At 32.3% G+C, this 15,871-nt stretch overlaps 2 long non-coding RNA genes across 2 annotated transcripts; both read right to left on the reverse strand.

The window, feature by feature from the left end:
• Positions 1-5,412: 5,412 nt before the first annotated feature.
• On the reverse strand, positions 5,413-6,256 carry LOC141659629 (uncharacterized). The gene is made up of 3 exons (XR_012549829.1): positions 6,211-6,256; positions 6,063-6,134; positions 5,413-5,487 (listed from the first exon to the last, which is right to left on the reverse strand). It is a non-coding gene; the product is annotated as an uncharacterized LOC141659629 (long non-coding RNA).
• A 715-nt stretch (positions 6,257-6,971) lies between these two features.
• Positions 6,972-7,876, reverse strand: LOC141659637 (uncharacterized). The gene is made up of 3 exons (XR_012549837.1): positions 7,751-7,876; positions 7,113-7,184; positions 6,972-7,034 (listed from the first exon to the last, which is right to left on the reverse strand). It is a non-coding gene; the product is annotated as an uncharacterized LOC141659637 (long non-coding RNA).
• Positions 7,877-15,871: the final 7,995 nt, after the last annotated feature.

The following is a 15,871-nucleotide window of genomic DNA, read 5'->3' on the forward strand; positions in this document are numbered from 1 at the left end:
TCAAACACATATATCAAAAACTAGTTGTCATACTTAGGGAAAACATTCTCCCTAAACCAAAACAAGATAGAGTTTTTTATTTTGTTGATCTTAAGGTAATGTTTCAACTAGTAACTAATAAGGATGAGTTTAATTTAAGTTATGTCATCATTTTGAACCTGATAAATGGGTTTTACCAAGAATACATGCCATATGCCTTGCTTACGACCTCTCTGTTTGAAATTAATCAAGTTAAACTAATCAAAAACTTTTCTAAGTAAATTGATTACTTTAATGTTGAAACCCTTTACCAAGATTAGGTCCCCTTGAGTGTGTGTAAGCCTCAGCTTGTGAATGTGATTAAAATGCCTAAAATAGTTAATCTTGAGAAAACCAACCATGAGATTAAAGTACTAAAAGTTAAACTAAATAGTCTTAAAGTAATCAATCTTAAGTTGCTCAATAGGATTAATTACTTAGAAGAAAAGATTCTTTGAAAAGAGGCCTTACTTGAGGATTCTGAAGCAACCTCAAGAAGGCATGTGAGTGAGGAGGCAATTGAGCCTATGTGAGATGGTGAAAAGGGTGATGAGCTTGTTTGTGTTGGGAATGGGAAGGATAAAGTTGCTGGTGTTGGTAAGAAGGATGATGAGTTGGTTGGTTTGGCAGATATTACTATGATGCCTGAGTTGTGTGAGACTGATGGAAATCTGGGTTTTATTGATGTTAACAAATCTCCTGTTAAGGACTGATCTACTTTGTGTTACTTGTTTTTGTTGCTTGATGGCCAAGCATTACCTGTAGGTCCTTTTTGTTATTTGTGATGTTCCTTAAGTTCAGTTCTTTTGCTTTAAGAACTGTTGATTGCTATGATGTACTTCAGTATGATCATTATTATCTTCTTAAAATTTAAAAACTGTTGTTGACTCCTGTTTGAACTCCTGTTGATTTATTTTAACAGATATCTAGTTCTAGTTGTATTATATATGAACTCTATTATGTTCTTGAATCTCAATCCTGGAATGTAAAACTGTTACTAGGGTATAAAGTTATTCTTGCATGTTCTCACATTTACTTTCTTCTGTCAAAAACTGAATCCTAACATATTGACTTTTATAATGACTAAAAGTTGGTTGTTTAAACAAGTTAAAATTACTTTCTAAATATAAAAACTGTGGTATCTAAATACCTGTCAAAGAAAGTGATTTAGTTTTTAATATCTATTACTGTTTAATATCTATCAAAGTTTTGTTACTTTGGAGTAATAGTTTTGATTAACCCCTAAATTTGATTTTTTAGCTCATTTTCCATTAAAGTTTGCTAGTTGAATAAGCTATACATTATTCAGAATAGAAAATATATATACATGTTTTGATACTTTCAGCATCACTATGGAACATCAGCAGATCAAATAGTTTGAGTATTAGGAACCGTTTAAAAGATTAGTATCAAACTTTTCTGATTGTATAAACTAAACAGTTATGTAAAACTATTATAGTAGTTGATGTACACCAACTTACTAACTACTAACCCAGATGATGTTGCAATGAAAACATCCAGATTTTTAACAATCTCAAATTTGACTAACAATTAGCAAACTTGATGATCACATAAGAAACAAGTTTTTTTTAACTTATGATATTCACAGTTTGTTTTTAACGGAAAAGGAAACCAAGAAGTCTATTATAATAGAAATCTTGAGTTCAAATAAAACTTGTATAAAATTAAAAGAACATAATTTTCTCTAAAAAGGGTCCCGGTATAAATTAAAATGGACAAGGCATATGAAAACTTGTATTTAAAAAAATGGTTAAAACATCAACTATAGTAGCAATTTCACTTGGCACTTTGGATTAAAATCAGAAACAAATTTCTCACTTGAATAAAAATCAAAAATAGATAGAGAAGATAAATTACCTATCAAACAATTTCGAGTACATCCAGTTTTGACACTCAAAAATGAGTCTCATTTACATAGGAACAAGATAAAAATGATAATCAAAATATGTATTTTATCTCAAGTATGTACAAAAATTGTTGAATTATGTTAAAAGGGGAGAAATATTGAGTTTAAATTGGCTATATTTCTAAAAATATGAACTAAATAAAGTGCAACAAAAAATTCTATTAAAAAGAAGAGTTTTTAAAGGAAGCAAGTTAGAAAAATGGTGATATCTTAAAATTAAACTTATAACTTCTTCACACTTTCACTAAAATGAAATCTTCTTGTTAAAAAGGGTCAAAATACATCAAGGGTAAGCCATTTCTATACTCTTAACTATTATTTTTCATATTATCCAAATAAAAGGGGAAGAAGAAATTAGACCCCCAATTTGAAATTTTTTAAATATTATTGCTAAAATAACATAAAATCTAAATAAAAATGTATTTTTCTGATAAGCTGTTCAGTTTTGCACAAATTAAATTCAAGGTATATACAACAAGACTTTCTCTATTAAATATTTATGTGAAAAATAATTTTCAAAATACATGCATACATTTAGGGGAAGCACACGCTTAAAAAATTTTAAATTTTATGTTTTATTCGGCAAATACCAAAAAGGGGAAGATTGAAAGGACATCTTCGATTAATTATTTATTTTTGTATTTGCATAATTTAACATAAAATTAAAACACGTAGATCCTTTCCAAATAAGCATGAATTTAAATTAACATAATCAAAAGTTAAAAGCCATATCTAGCAAAACATTTCAAAAATATTTTTCAAAGTGTATTTATATTTTTAAATATAAATATAAGAGATATTCCAATTCGCAGAAAATCAAAATATATTTTTAAAGGAATATACTCTAAAGTAATGAGATCGTAAAAGAATTATCGGAATATGATCTTTCTTAGGCTCTTTTACAATATTAGTAAGGCAACAAGTTTGAAAAAGGCTCGTGCTAAATTTATTTCAAAAACAGATGTTTTTAAAAGGAATAAAATATATATCTTTCACTCCATAAACGTTTATAAATCCAAACATATATTTTCACACTCTTAGAAATTAATATTTGATAAAATAATATTAATATCTCATTTTATCCCCTTCCTCATATTTTTCAAAGTAATTTTCTCTCGTATCTCAAAATATTTTGTATTTAAGGAAATATACTCTAAGTATTTATTATAGACCAAACTGAGCCAACAAAGTCTATCTACCTTCATAAAAGATCGTTCATATTTTATTTGGAACCAAACCCTGATTTAATCATTTTAAATCCAAATAAAATACTTCCACTTGCTAGAAAATCTTGAAACTTAAGATTTCTCACTTAAATGGTATTTTCTATGCATGGTTAAAATTTTGTAAGTTTTGAGAAACTTTGTCTGGGTGTGATTTTTCTAGGTGTTGACCAAGAATTTGACCCAGCGTTTGACCAAGCTACCTTTGACTAAAATTTACCAAAACTTGCAGATCATCATTTTTTGATATTTAGGTAATTATCATATTTTTTTGTTGTATTTATTAAAGGATTTTCAAAGTCGTTATATTTAATGGTGCTAATTACTTAATTAACTAAGTGATTAATGATTAATTGGAAAAGCTAAAAACCATTATTATATAATTAATAGTTTCTGGAATTTTTCTTATTTGTACTATATGCAAGTTGCAAACAAACACACATTATCCTCCATGTCATCAATCAACACCACTCTCTTCATCCACCATTCATTTTAAGTCAATCTCAATCACTCCCTTCAACTAACTCCTTCTATAAATAAACACCCACCCTCCACTATTTTTGACACAAGCTAACAGCTAATTAATTGCGGGGAATTTTCAAGAAGTATTCTATCTAAACACACTCTAATATCCAAACTCAAATACTTTATCTCAAAAACCTTCTCTCGTATAAATATATATCATATCACTACAAGAAAAAAGTCCATACACATCGGTTTTTGGCCGATGTCTATGTTGTTTGGCAACCGATGTTGATGTGGGTGATGTCTATTCTAGACATCGGCCATAACTCAATGTCTTTACTAGCTTAGACATCGTTTCTGGAAAAAAAACTGATGTTCATGTATTGTTTTTTTACAAAAAATGTTAGAAATAAATAATTTAATAAATAAATTACACTTATTACAACAGATTAAACATATAATGAGCTATTTTTTTTACCACATAGACATCATATATTTTCTTTTAGGTGATGTAAAATCAGATATTAAACATCGATTTATTCAGTAAAATACGATGTCTATAGTTGCACATAAACATCAATTATATGCCAAACAAAGTGATGTCTATGTTCAATTTACACTTGAATATGTTTATCTTTGACATCAGTTTTTTTATCAAAAATGATGTACATTAACTTTTTTGACATCAGTTTTTCTTCTTTAAAAGTGATGTACAATTATTTTTGAGATATCAGTATTTATTCATTAAAAGTGATGTACAATTATTTGTATTAATTCATTAAAATACGTGTTTGCATCTCAGTATTTCAGCACTATTTTTATTTTTGAAATTAAATGCTGCAATTGGAAGATCTGAGAATTAATATATATTTAAAATTCTACACTGCCAGTGCAAACTACAAAGATTATTTGATGAAATATTTATAAGATTTTCAGCAAGATCAGATCAACCAAATCAAGAGTCACACTAGTTCCCCCTGTTATGATACAAAGTTTTGCGCACTAGTAAGCTGGTTTTGCAATAACTTTACTTTGATGCTTGAGGACTTTGTAATAGAGCAGCTATATCCAGTCCATGACTCCCACTCAGTTGTAGTCCCTCCACAGTTGATAAAAGTGAGTAATCTGCGGGTTTCACAATAGCTCTTTGTCTCAGAATATGGAGGTGATCTTGATTTGGAAGCAACTCGACATCATAGTTGAAGAGTAAGATTGTTGTTGCACTTACATTGAGGTTTTCGGGAGCAGGGAAGATCTTTCTTTAAGCACCAAGCAACTCTACAAAATAAACTAAGCTAGTTCATGGCGTGCTTATAAAAAACTAGTAGATATCATATTTATAGAAACTTATGAATTGTTATTTGAAGATGACATGCTGGATACAAGATTCATGTAAAAGATACAAAAGGAATTTAAAGAAATATTGATATTTAGTTTATAGAGTATATGAAGCAGGAAGAAACCAACACATTAGATGGCTGGCAGTTATATTCAGCTGTCCGTGAAAAATTGTTGTAAGATACATCATTGCAGCCAATACAATTATGAAATTTGTGAATACGATAAACATGGAACTTAATAATTATCCATCCTGGCATGTGGTTTCTCTAAATCCAGATGATATATTGAACTGAAAGCTGTGTAAAGAACTAACAAATTTTCTTTGCTGCCAGAAATCCAACTTGGTATCTCTCCAGTCAATGAATTGTGATTCAGATACCTACATTCGATTATAAGTTGGTGTCACACTTCTAAGTACATTATTTTGCAAATTATATAGAGGCTAAAGTAAACAGGTATAGGAAAGAAGATAAATTATGCAAGTCCAGCTATCCGAGTTAGTTGCATGTGTTCCTGGAAGGTAATAATTTCTTATAAGAAGTATTTGAAACAAATTCACATACAGATATTGTATACTAAGGTCGTTTAAGAGCGCCATTGAATCTGGTATTTGGCCAGTCAATCGATTAAAGCTCAGATCTCTGCAAACAAATAAAATAAAACTCAAAATGATAAAATTTTGATATATTTCCTAGCATACATGTTTCTGCAGGTTTTTGCATTCAACATGGCACATCACACGCTACACAAGCATATAAAGCTAATTTTTAGGACCTAACTGTAAAAGTAGAACAATACTTTTGAAAATCCAGAAGTACCCTCATAATTTATAATGTTCTTCTTTATATGCATAGACAGAACAGTGTAACTAAATTATTATAAGGAGAGTCTCTGAATGTGCTAATGAATTCTACATAGTAATACTTAAAAATATAGGTCTCTGTTGTGTGCTTGTATCGACTAATGCATCTGTGAAAACATATATAGTACATTGTAATCCCTCACACGCGCATGCACATACATACATTGTGAGGAACTCCATTACCAGAAATTAGTACCGGATTGAGCAATAATAAAAGTTAGCTTACAGGGTTTTTAGTTGACCAAGTACTCCAAAGTATTCTGGAAGTGCACCATTGATCAAGCAATTTCTTAATATCCTGCAAAAGAAAGAAATGTTAACTAATTTTTTCAGGGAAACATATTTGCATCAGACAAAATTTATGTATGACTTACAGCACATGCAAGGATTGCATATCTTTTAAATCTGGGATAGTCAAATTTCTTCCGGTCAGATCAGATATCTTCCTATCAACAGAAAGCACAGAAGTAATCAACTGATCTCAAAAGTCCAAACCAAAAATCAACTACAATGATAGAAAGTCATGAAGGTATTAAACATTGGCTAGATATTTGAGCAGTTCTTATAGTTTTATTAGATTTCTCAGACGGGAGATGCTCAATGGAATTGGACCCTCCAGTCCTATTCCCTGCAAGTCCCTGCACAAAATTTGAAGTTTATTGAGAGGTATATGTAACCGTAGTTTCTAGAATATGTACTAACAACCAAGTAGAACCAAACTGAAGCATAATCGACCAAAATTACTCACAGTCTTGTCATATTTGTCCAGTTTCCAATGAAATCGGGTATCTTCCCAGAGAAATCATTCACATCTATCCTACTGCAAGGAGTAGATAATTTTAAGACTTTGTTAAATTTAGAAATATACAGTACAAATGAAGTAGTACTTACAAATCCTCTAGATTCCTCAGGTTGCCAAATGTTTCTGGTATTATTCCATTTAATTTATTTGCAGAAACAACGCTGTGAAGATTGTTTGCAAGATTTCCATCAATAGATAAATAATGATAGAAGTGTTAAAGCATTATGTAATTATGTTTTAATTATGATAAAAATGTGAACACATTATGTAATAGATAAAAGCCCTCCATGAAGAACCCTTTAGGCATGTAATTATAATTCTTACAATCTCTTCAAGCCAATCAAACTTCCAAAGTTTCGAGGAATAGGCCCTTCAAGTAGATTATCTTCCAAAAACCTGAAAAGTTCAGCTCAGTTTAAGTCAACCAAAGGTTATACTTGAAATCCAAGTCATATAGATCACATTTTCACTTACAGCTCCTGAAGAGTAGCGATGTTGGCTAGTTCCTGAGGAATCGAACCTTGGATACGATTCCCCAAAAGGGATCTACAGAAATGAGAGTTCTAATTTAAAGAGGTCATGCTAGGAAGAAATTAGAAATTAGCAAGTATCACAACAAAACCATACCAGAAAGACAATGCGAAGCTGACCAAAAGCTCTAGAAATGGTTCCTCCGAGGACTCAGAGGCATGAACCTCGAGTGAGAAGAAGGCCCAGATGAGAAATTCACATGATCACCAAACCTATTCATTGTGGAGCTTAATCATGTATTAGTCTTATTATAAGAGCTGAAGTTTCCCACATCATTCATCCCCGCGAATCCTGTTAATAAACATCAAGTTCTTAGAAGCCAATACAGAACCATTGCAACAATAATACAGAAATCAAAATACTGAAAGTAGTATCCATATTTAAGTTTTAACTAACAACATGTTATTTTTAGACACATACAAGACTCAACCAAAACTAAACCAGGTCATAGTGTTCAACAAAATTTTTGTTTTGTCAACTACTGAGCATGGCACATACATCTGTTTCAACTTTCCACAAAATTAAAGCAACATGAGCTATTTCGAACATAAATATGTGATAAATCATTAATCAGTGATGACCTTTTGCAGGAAAGATCCAGCAGACGAGCACAAACAAGCTTTTAGATGTTCATTCCTCTAGATCCAAACTAAAAGGCAAGTAAAAGGTCATAATATAAAACCAAAATAAACAAAAAGATCATAGATTGGATCAGTTTTCTTTCACATGTACTTTAACTATCACATACATATGTAGTTCCTTATTTATGCAACCATTCAAAATTATTCTAGTAAATCTAAAGCTCATCATCAGATATAAAATTTGAAGCAACAGATAAATAACAAGAGGCAGTGATGTACTAATACTAATATCATCTCCGGCAACGTCAATTCTATTAAACATATTCAAATAAGTAAATTAGGGTTACAATTTTAAAAAAAAACCAAAATTAAAAATTCAGGGTTTCGATTTTAAAAAACCCCAATTGAAAACTACTCACAGAGAAGACCCTATTTCAAAATAACATAGTAAATTCACTTACAAATTCGAGTTTCTAAAATGATAACCAAGTAGAGAAGATCCTAATTCAAGCTTATCCTCTTACGAGCTTAGCATAGAAAAATGGAGAGAGATGGTGGAGATGATGGTGGTGAGTGGTGGAGCTGATGGTGGTGAGTGGTGGAGCGGCGGTGATGTTGGTGAGTGGGGGTGGTGAGTGGTGGATATGATGATGGTGGGGTGAGAGAGTCGGGGTGAGAGAGTCGGATGAGAGAGAGAGCTTATGTGTCTCGTGTGGGAAAAACAAAAAGGGGGGAAGAATATTTGCTAAGGGGGGAAATTTATTTGGCTAAGGCGGAAATAAAAATAAAGTGGGCGGGGAGTGAATTTTTTTTTGGAACTTTAGACACCAGTTTTAAAATAACCGATGTTTTAAAACAACATAGACATCATAAAAACACGGGGTGATGTTATAAATTCTTTTAACATCAGTGGCAAACCTAACCGATGTCTAATGTGTGATGTCTATTGACAGTTTTCTTGTAGTGTATATTCAAGGTTTTTGATCTTCAAGCTTAGTTTCACCAACCAAGCTCTATCGTCCCAAGCAAAGCTCATACATACCAATTTCTTGCCTCCCGAAGGGCTGCCCAAGTTCGACCAACAAGACAAAATCCGGCCGAACCTCCGGCGAATTTTTTCGGTGAACTTTTCCGTTCATCTCTTAAAAGTGGTAAACCTCTCAGCTTTCATCCGAGTCTTGACCGACCACTCAATATTCATATAAGAAGTTTAGTATCACATTCTATGCATCTCTACAAGCTCTTATATAGAATAACTTGAATAAAAACAAATCCGTACAAGGATTCTTTTTAATAAATTATACACTTCTAGCAAGAAGTGATAATTTCAGACAACGCTTGGTTTATATTCCTTACTAGCACCTTTAGTGTTTCGTGGGAATTAAATTACAAAGCTAGAATTTTATTCTTTAAACATAAACGCAATTATTTTGGCCATATATTGATATATTTGTTATAATTGTTTAACAAGACTTAAGCGACTTCCCTTACCAGCACCTTTAGTGTTTCGTGGGAAAAACTTAAGGCTTATATTATATATATATCTATATATACATATTTATTATATTTAGGTAAAAGAATTAAGTGAATTCCCTTACCAGCACATCTAGTGTTTTGTGGGAATATCTTAAAGCTTTTAAGTAAATATAAGTATATATATAATCATATAAGAATTAAGTGATTTCCCTTACTAGCATCTTCAGTGTTTCATGGGAAAAACTTAATGCTTATATTGTATTCTATATATACACATATGAATTGTTCTAATATAATTTAAATTTTGCTCTTATATATTATGATATATTATGTTTAAATTACGCACCTTTCATTCTCTCGGCCAAATATTTATAAGTGCAAATAGTTAAAGACTAAGTGTAACGTTCTCGATTTATAAAAGTCTACACACGACTATATTAAATGAGAAATTATTTTATCAAAGATCTGAAAGCTATAACGCTTCACCAAGGACTTGATATATTTATTACTTCATGAATAAGATATATTATTCAAAATGAAGTAATACCAAGTATACCCTAACATTCATTTAATCCAAAGAAAAGTATACACTAATATTCTTTTAAGAATATTTGTAAGTCGTTCAGTCTAGTTAAGTGTATTACTCGTCCAACCTCTTTTTATCTATAACGGGTATTGTTTCGTAGATATTGTCTTCTTCGTTTTGCAGTGAGGTGAAGTATAGTGAGGTGATTCTCGTTCTAAGACCCAAGTCCTAGACGTACTAAAGGGGAGTTAGTAGTCTTTGCACCATGAGGAAGAGGAAAGACCCAAGACCAACTACTGAGATCGAAGACGGCAAAAGCTTAGAAGGACAAAGACTACACCAAGAGTTTGACATCAACTTTGAAGAAATAACAGGGTGTTATTGTCTAAGATAGGTTGCGTAGGTTTGCACATTTATTTTGAGGTGGTAACCCGGAGTTACTCATCAAGACAAATATTTGTGGGGTTGTAAAGGCTTCTCCGCCTACGTAAGGAGTAAGGTTATTTTAAGGGGAAACTCGGGTCCTGGAGAGGAGCTCGGGGACTTGACGTAGGGGTGAGCAAATCTATTAGAGGTTGCGCCATCGCGAACCAGGATAAATCTCTCATGTGGCATTTTCTTCCTTGTCTTTTATTTCCGCATATATAATCTACATCAGTAAAATATTTAAAATGGGATAAATATTTTTAAAATGCCATAATAATTTTTAAATTAGTAATTAAGCTATTCAACCCCCTCTAGCTTAAAATAGCCCTTTTAAGAAATTACTATGTAATCTCGTAATCTAGTAATCTTGTCATCAGAAATTGAACTAGGAGTAACAAGAGCAGCTTCTATATTACATCCATGTGATATATCCTTAGAGACTTAAGTTGACTATATCTTTTGACTTTGAAATTTAGTTCTAGTTTGAACTTTCACAGCATCAGAGGTCTCATTCTCTTGTTTATCACCATCATCATCATAATTGGTATTTCTCCTTAAAACTGATTCAGGTTAACATTTTGTCTTGGGAACTATCTCGCCCTTTTTGGCATCTAGACTTTGTAGAAGAGAGAAAATAGTATCCAACTTTGAATTTGTAGCATCCTGACCGGCTTCCAAAGATGTAAGCATCTCAAACAAGTGACCTTATTTTTGTTCCAAGCTAAACATTCTCTTTTTTAAACCATTATGTTTGTTAGTACCTTTAATAGCCATAGAAAGATCAGCAATCTTTTCTCTAAGATCAACATTATCTTACTTGAGGTCAGAGACAGGAGAATGCAGTCATTTGACTAACATTGTAGTGGACATGATAGATGCTTTCATATCAGAACTTAAAACTAATTGAACAGCATGATCAGCTAAAGTCGGAGCAGATTCTATAGATATCTTTTCAGTGGGTAATCTCTAAGAATGATTCCATTCATTAGTCCTATGAGGATGGAGAATAGGAGCATAACCAAATGATGAACCAGAAATTTATAATTTAGGTGCTTCAATACCAGCTTTCAGAATAGCATCATCAGGATTATCATCATCAGAATCAGCAGAATCATCATGATCACCAGAAGATTTCTCAGGAATATCAGAATCAGGAACTATGCCTTTGAGCTTTAAATCAGGATTTTACTAAGAATGCTTAGTTACCTGTGTAGATCATGTATGAAAAGAACCATGAGTACCTATATCTCTCTGTTATTTTAAAGTGATCTCATCACTTCTCACACCAGTCATCTCATGACTTTTAATAGTCAGAGCTTTCTCACATGGATTAACTAAATCCCGAAAATCATCTATTCAAAATACTTTTGATACATAAATCCTTTTATATCAAAAGATTGCTTATTTTGTAAATGATTTTGAGTAGCGTATTTATCGAGAAGTCGTATTTTGACTCAATTTTAATTTTTAAACATGCTGAGTCAAATCTTTTGATGAACCGAGTTTTGTGATACATGACTTATGTGCTTACGTGTTATGTGAATTATGTGCGATATGAAGTATGTTTCTATTCGGATAAGAATTTTGCTGTTTAATTATTGTCATTATATGTGGACTATCGTATGGGTAGATGATAGAGTTTTGACCCGTGGTTCGTCGGATAATTATCATGTAAATTATTAAATTGATATCTTTCCATTATAACCAGGAAGTGGGATCTAGAGTAAAGTTGAACAGTAATGCATATCAGGCTTGTAGCACATTCAAGAGTGGCATATCAACTTATTATCAGGCTTGTACCAACCACATGAGCAGCAAATCATAGAATTAGCGAAATAAAAGATGGTGATATAATGGGAATTCAGAACAAGAGATTGTATTAGTGCGAGTGAGCTTAACTGGTAAAAATCAAAGGTAAATATTCCTTACCTATTCTACTTCCAAAATAGTAAATGATTTATATATCAAAATGATTAATTCTGATTATGTAAATACTCTGTTTCTATTATAAATGGAGAATATATAAATGTTTACATACTCAAAAATTTAGATTATTCTATAAAGGATTTGTAAGACATTGTATGCATATAATCATTGGATTATTGAAATCATGCTATTCTAGTCATTGTTCTACTAGAATATAATTCATTTTCAGATAGATAATGAATCACTATTATATCCATATATACTCTATACTATGGATCTTGATTGCATATTTGGTGAATAACTAATCATTCTATTTATCTCGCCATTAGTTTTTGCGGTTACTCCAGACCATGTGTCATGGGGAGTTATTTGAATCAGTATGTCGATTGATGCGGCTCCTTTAAGAAAAAGATTTTAATATTGGATGAAAGTGTAAGAGACCATGACGGTAGTCCAGTGAAGGGCTATGTATTATATATAATTATGATACAACATTACCACAGGACAATATGTTTCCTTATCATTTGAGTACAGGTGTTGTGGGACATTTTTTTACGAATCATGATCTAGTGTTATCAAACTAACTGATCAGCTGTGATAGTACGTCCGTCAGTTAAGAATTCCAATCTAAAACGGCCGTTTACTCGTTAAGCTTATGATAACTTTTATTCTCGTGCAGATACTGTGGTTGATTATCATAAACTAGATGTTCTATCGTAAATTATCATTGCATGGTTTACATCAAAAATGGATATAGATATTTAATTTGCCGTTAATATCAAAAAGTGGTATTAATATCTATGATTGATATTGACTTCAGTATGGGATTATGAGCATCTAAGATTATAATTGATATCTAAATTGACATTGACATCAAAATTTGTATTAATATCAAAAGTGCGGTTTTGAATAAAATTTATGATTCAGTCCATAATCACTGTTTCATATTGTTGTTTACAGTATTCATGTAAACACTGTTTTACGATTTCTGATCCTTAATGGGATTCAAATTATTGTTGAAGCATTTTCGCTTAAAATATCAAAATGGTTTTGAATACAGTTATGGAAACAATTATTGGATTCCTTAACTAAATTTTCTAGTTGAACAATTATGATTTTAAATGTTCTTCTCTATTGTATATATCAAAAGATCATATATATGTCATACTAAACTTTCATGTTTTAAATTTAACCTTCCAGTAAAAGGTAGGCTGGCACTATTTAGCCTAGTAATTCGATAAAAGTAAAAGAAGAAGCTTTTGGAAGGTGGTTGGTCCACGGTTTGCGGAAGTTAAAGTAAGTTCTACTGTGTAAATTGGTTTTTAATGTCTATTAGTAATGTTATCCTATAGTTTTTTTTCCAAATTGAGAATATATTAAGAAGCAAGAATATACAGGGGAAGAAATTCCCATGTTCTATGACAGACCATAGATGGTGCCATTCATAACCAATCTATAAAAAATATTAGAGATAAAAAGAAAAAATAACAAATCAAATGTTGAGCCCGGGCTTATTACATACTATCTTAGAGAACCAGTTAGAACTACTAAGTCTAGCTCTAATATCTGCTAATATACAATCCAACAACTTGTGAGGTCTGAAAACTCCTCAATCATGAGCTAGGGCGCTTCTCTCCTTTTAAACATGATAGCAAAAACCATGAATAAAACAAAGAGCAATAGTACCCTTTACCTTTTTTGGTAAAAGTAATATCCCTCGAAGCAATTCCATCCAAGTGTTTCCAATGATGCTTTGTTGTAACTTTTACATTAGAGAAGATAGAGTAAAGCGACTATAGCTACAATGTAAGAATAAATGATTATCTGCGTCTTGGCCTGCAATACCTAGATAGCATTATTGAGAGAAGGAAATACCAAACCTAGAAAAACGAGCCAAGGTATTAAGTCTTCCATGACAAACTAACCATTGATGATGGGCAAAATGGTTTACTCGAAGGCGATGCCACACTGCCAAGTGCCAAGGAACCTTCTATGTCCTACTTCTGATATTTTGCCAGACATGCCATGTTTTTATTTTAGAAAACTCAATCCTATCCCAGAATATTTTATCTTGTAGAGACATGTTAGGTTACGGTAAATCAAAGACATTAAGCCAATATAACAAAAGAAGATCTAAATGATGATGGTGTGGGTTAGGCTGAGGTAGGGACCAAACACCATTTGAGATGATATCACGAACCAAAGCATTACTAGACAACCCACATTGAGTAATGATAGGGGATAATCTGGAGTTAGCCAAGCAAATATTGGCCCACCAAAGCTCAAACCACAGAGAAGTAGAAGGTCCATTTCCAATGTGATAAGAAATAAATTGCATTGCTTGAGTTTAAAGCTTGAGAACCTTTTTACATATCCAAAAGCAATCTGTTGGGATTTTAATAGTCCAAAAGTAACAGCACTTTAAGACCGTGGCATTTACCCAAGATGCCCAAAGAGTCTTTGATCCTAAAGAAACTTTGAGCAAGTGCATTAAAATCTTATCTTTGTTTCATTTTGCCATGCTCTTAATACCCAAACCATTTTACATTCGAAGCAAACAATCTGTGGACCATGCCACTTTGGCACCGCCTTTTTGATCAATATTGCCCTTCCATAAAAACCTGTTAGGAAGACACTGTATATGGTCATGGACAGTAGTAGGTAGCAAAAAGTGATTGCACCAGTATGATTAAACTGCACGAAGAACAGCTTTTATGAGTTGGACCCTACCCGCCAGAGAGAGTAACAAAGATGTCTAGGAAACGATCTGAGACATGATTCTATTTATTAGAGGAATGCAATCATTCATGCATAGTTGCCCAGAAATAAGGGGCACTCCCAAAAAAAGCACAAGTAGACTACCTCTCGGGATATAAAACTCATTATCAAACCATATGGTAAAATTCATGTTGCAGTTACAGAAGTAGCTAGTACTTTTATGAATGCTCGGTTTTAAACCACTCCATCCCGAGAAAATAGAGATAGAAGGCATAACATGCATAACAGGGTCCTTATGAGCACTTGCAAAGAACGGGACATCATTAGCATAGAATAAATGAGATATGTCCATGTCCTTGCATCTCCGATGATGTCTATAGTTCATTGGCTTAGGCTTTATCAAAGAATACAAAATATATATACATATGGTAAATAAATAAGAGGACATGGGGTCACCTTGATCCTTCTTGTAGTAACCATGAATTATACAATTTAGCTTAATTAAGAAACTAGGCATACATATACATTCCTTAATTCAAGTAATAACTTTTGATGGGAACTGCATTTTTTCAAGCACGGCTAATATGAAGTCCCAATGCAGAGAATCAAAGGCTTTGTGTAGATCAACCTTATGAGAACATCTAGGAGTACTAGACGCACGGTCGTAGCCACTAAAAAGCTCTTGAGCAAGAAAAATATTATCTGAAATTGATCTCCCAGGAATGAAAGCTAATTAACACTACGCCATAAGTGCACATAGGCAACGATTTTTATCTATCGTTGCACGAAAAGCATGACATTATCTACAAAATTTTCAGTTTATTGCAACACAATGGTGAAAGAGTTGCACTACATTGAATCTACCATTCCTACTAACTGTTAGTGGTGCGCAACATGCAATAGTAGAGGCCATAGCATTGCATTAGAATTCTTTTTTTATTTAATAAATGCTGACAAGGAAAATAAAATCTGAGGTGGCATGCTGGGACCATGGGTGCTGACGTGTCATGCTGACGTGTCATGGTACGTCAGCATTTTGGGCCCATATG

This window comes from Apium graveolens, chromosome 5 (genome assembly GCF_009905375.1).
Source record: "Apium graveolens cultivar Ventura chromosome 5, ASM990537v1, whole genome shotgun sequence".
Taxonomy (NCBI): Eukaryota; Viridiplantae; Streptophyta; class Magnoliopsida; order Apiales; family Apiaceae; genus Apium; species Apium graveolens.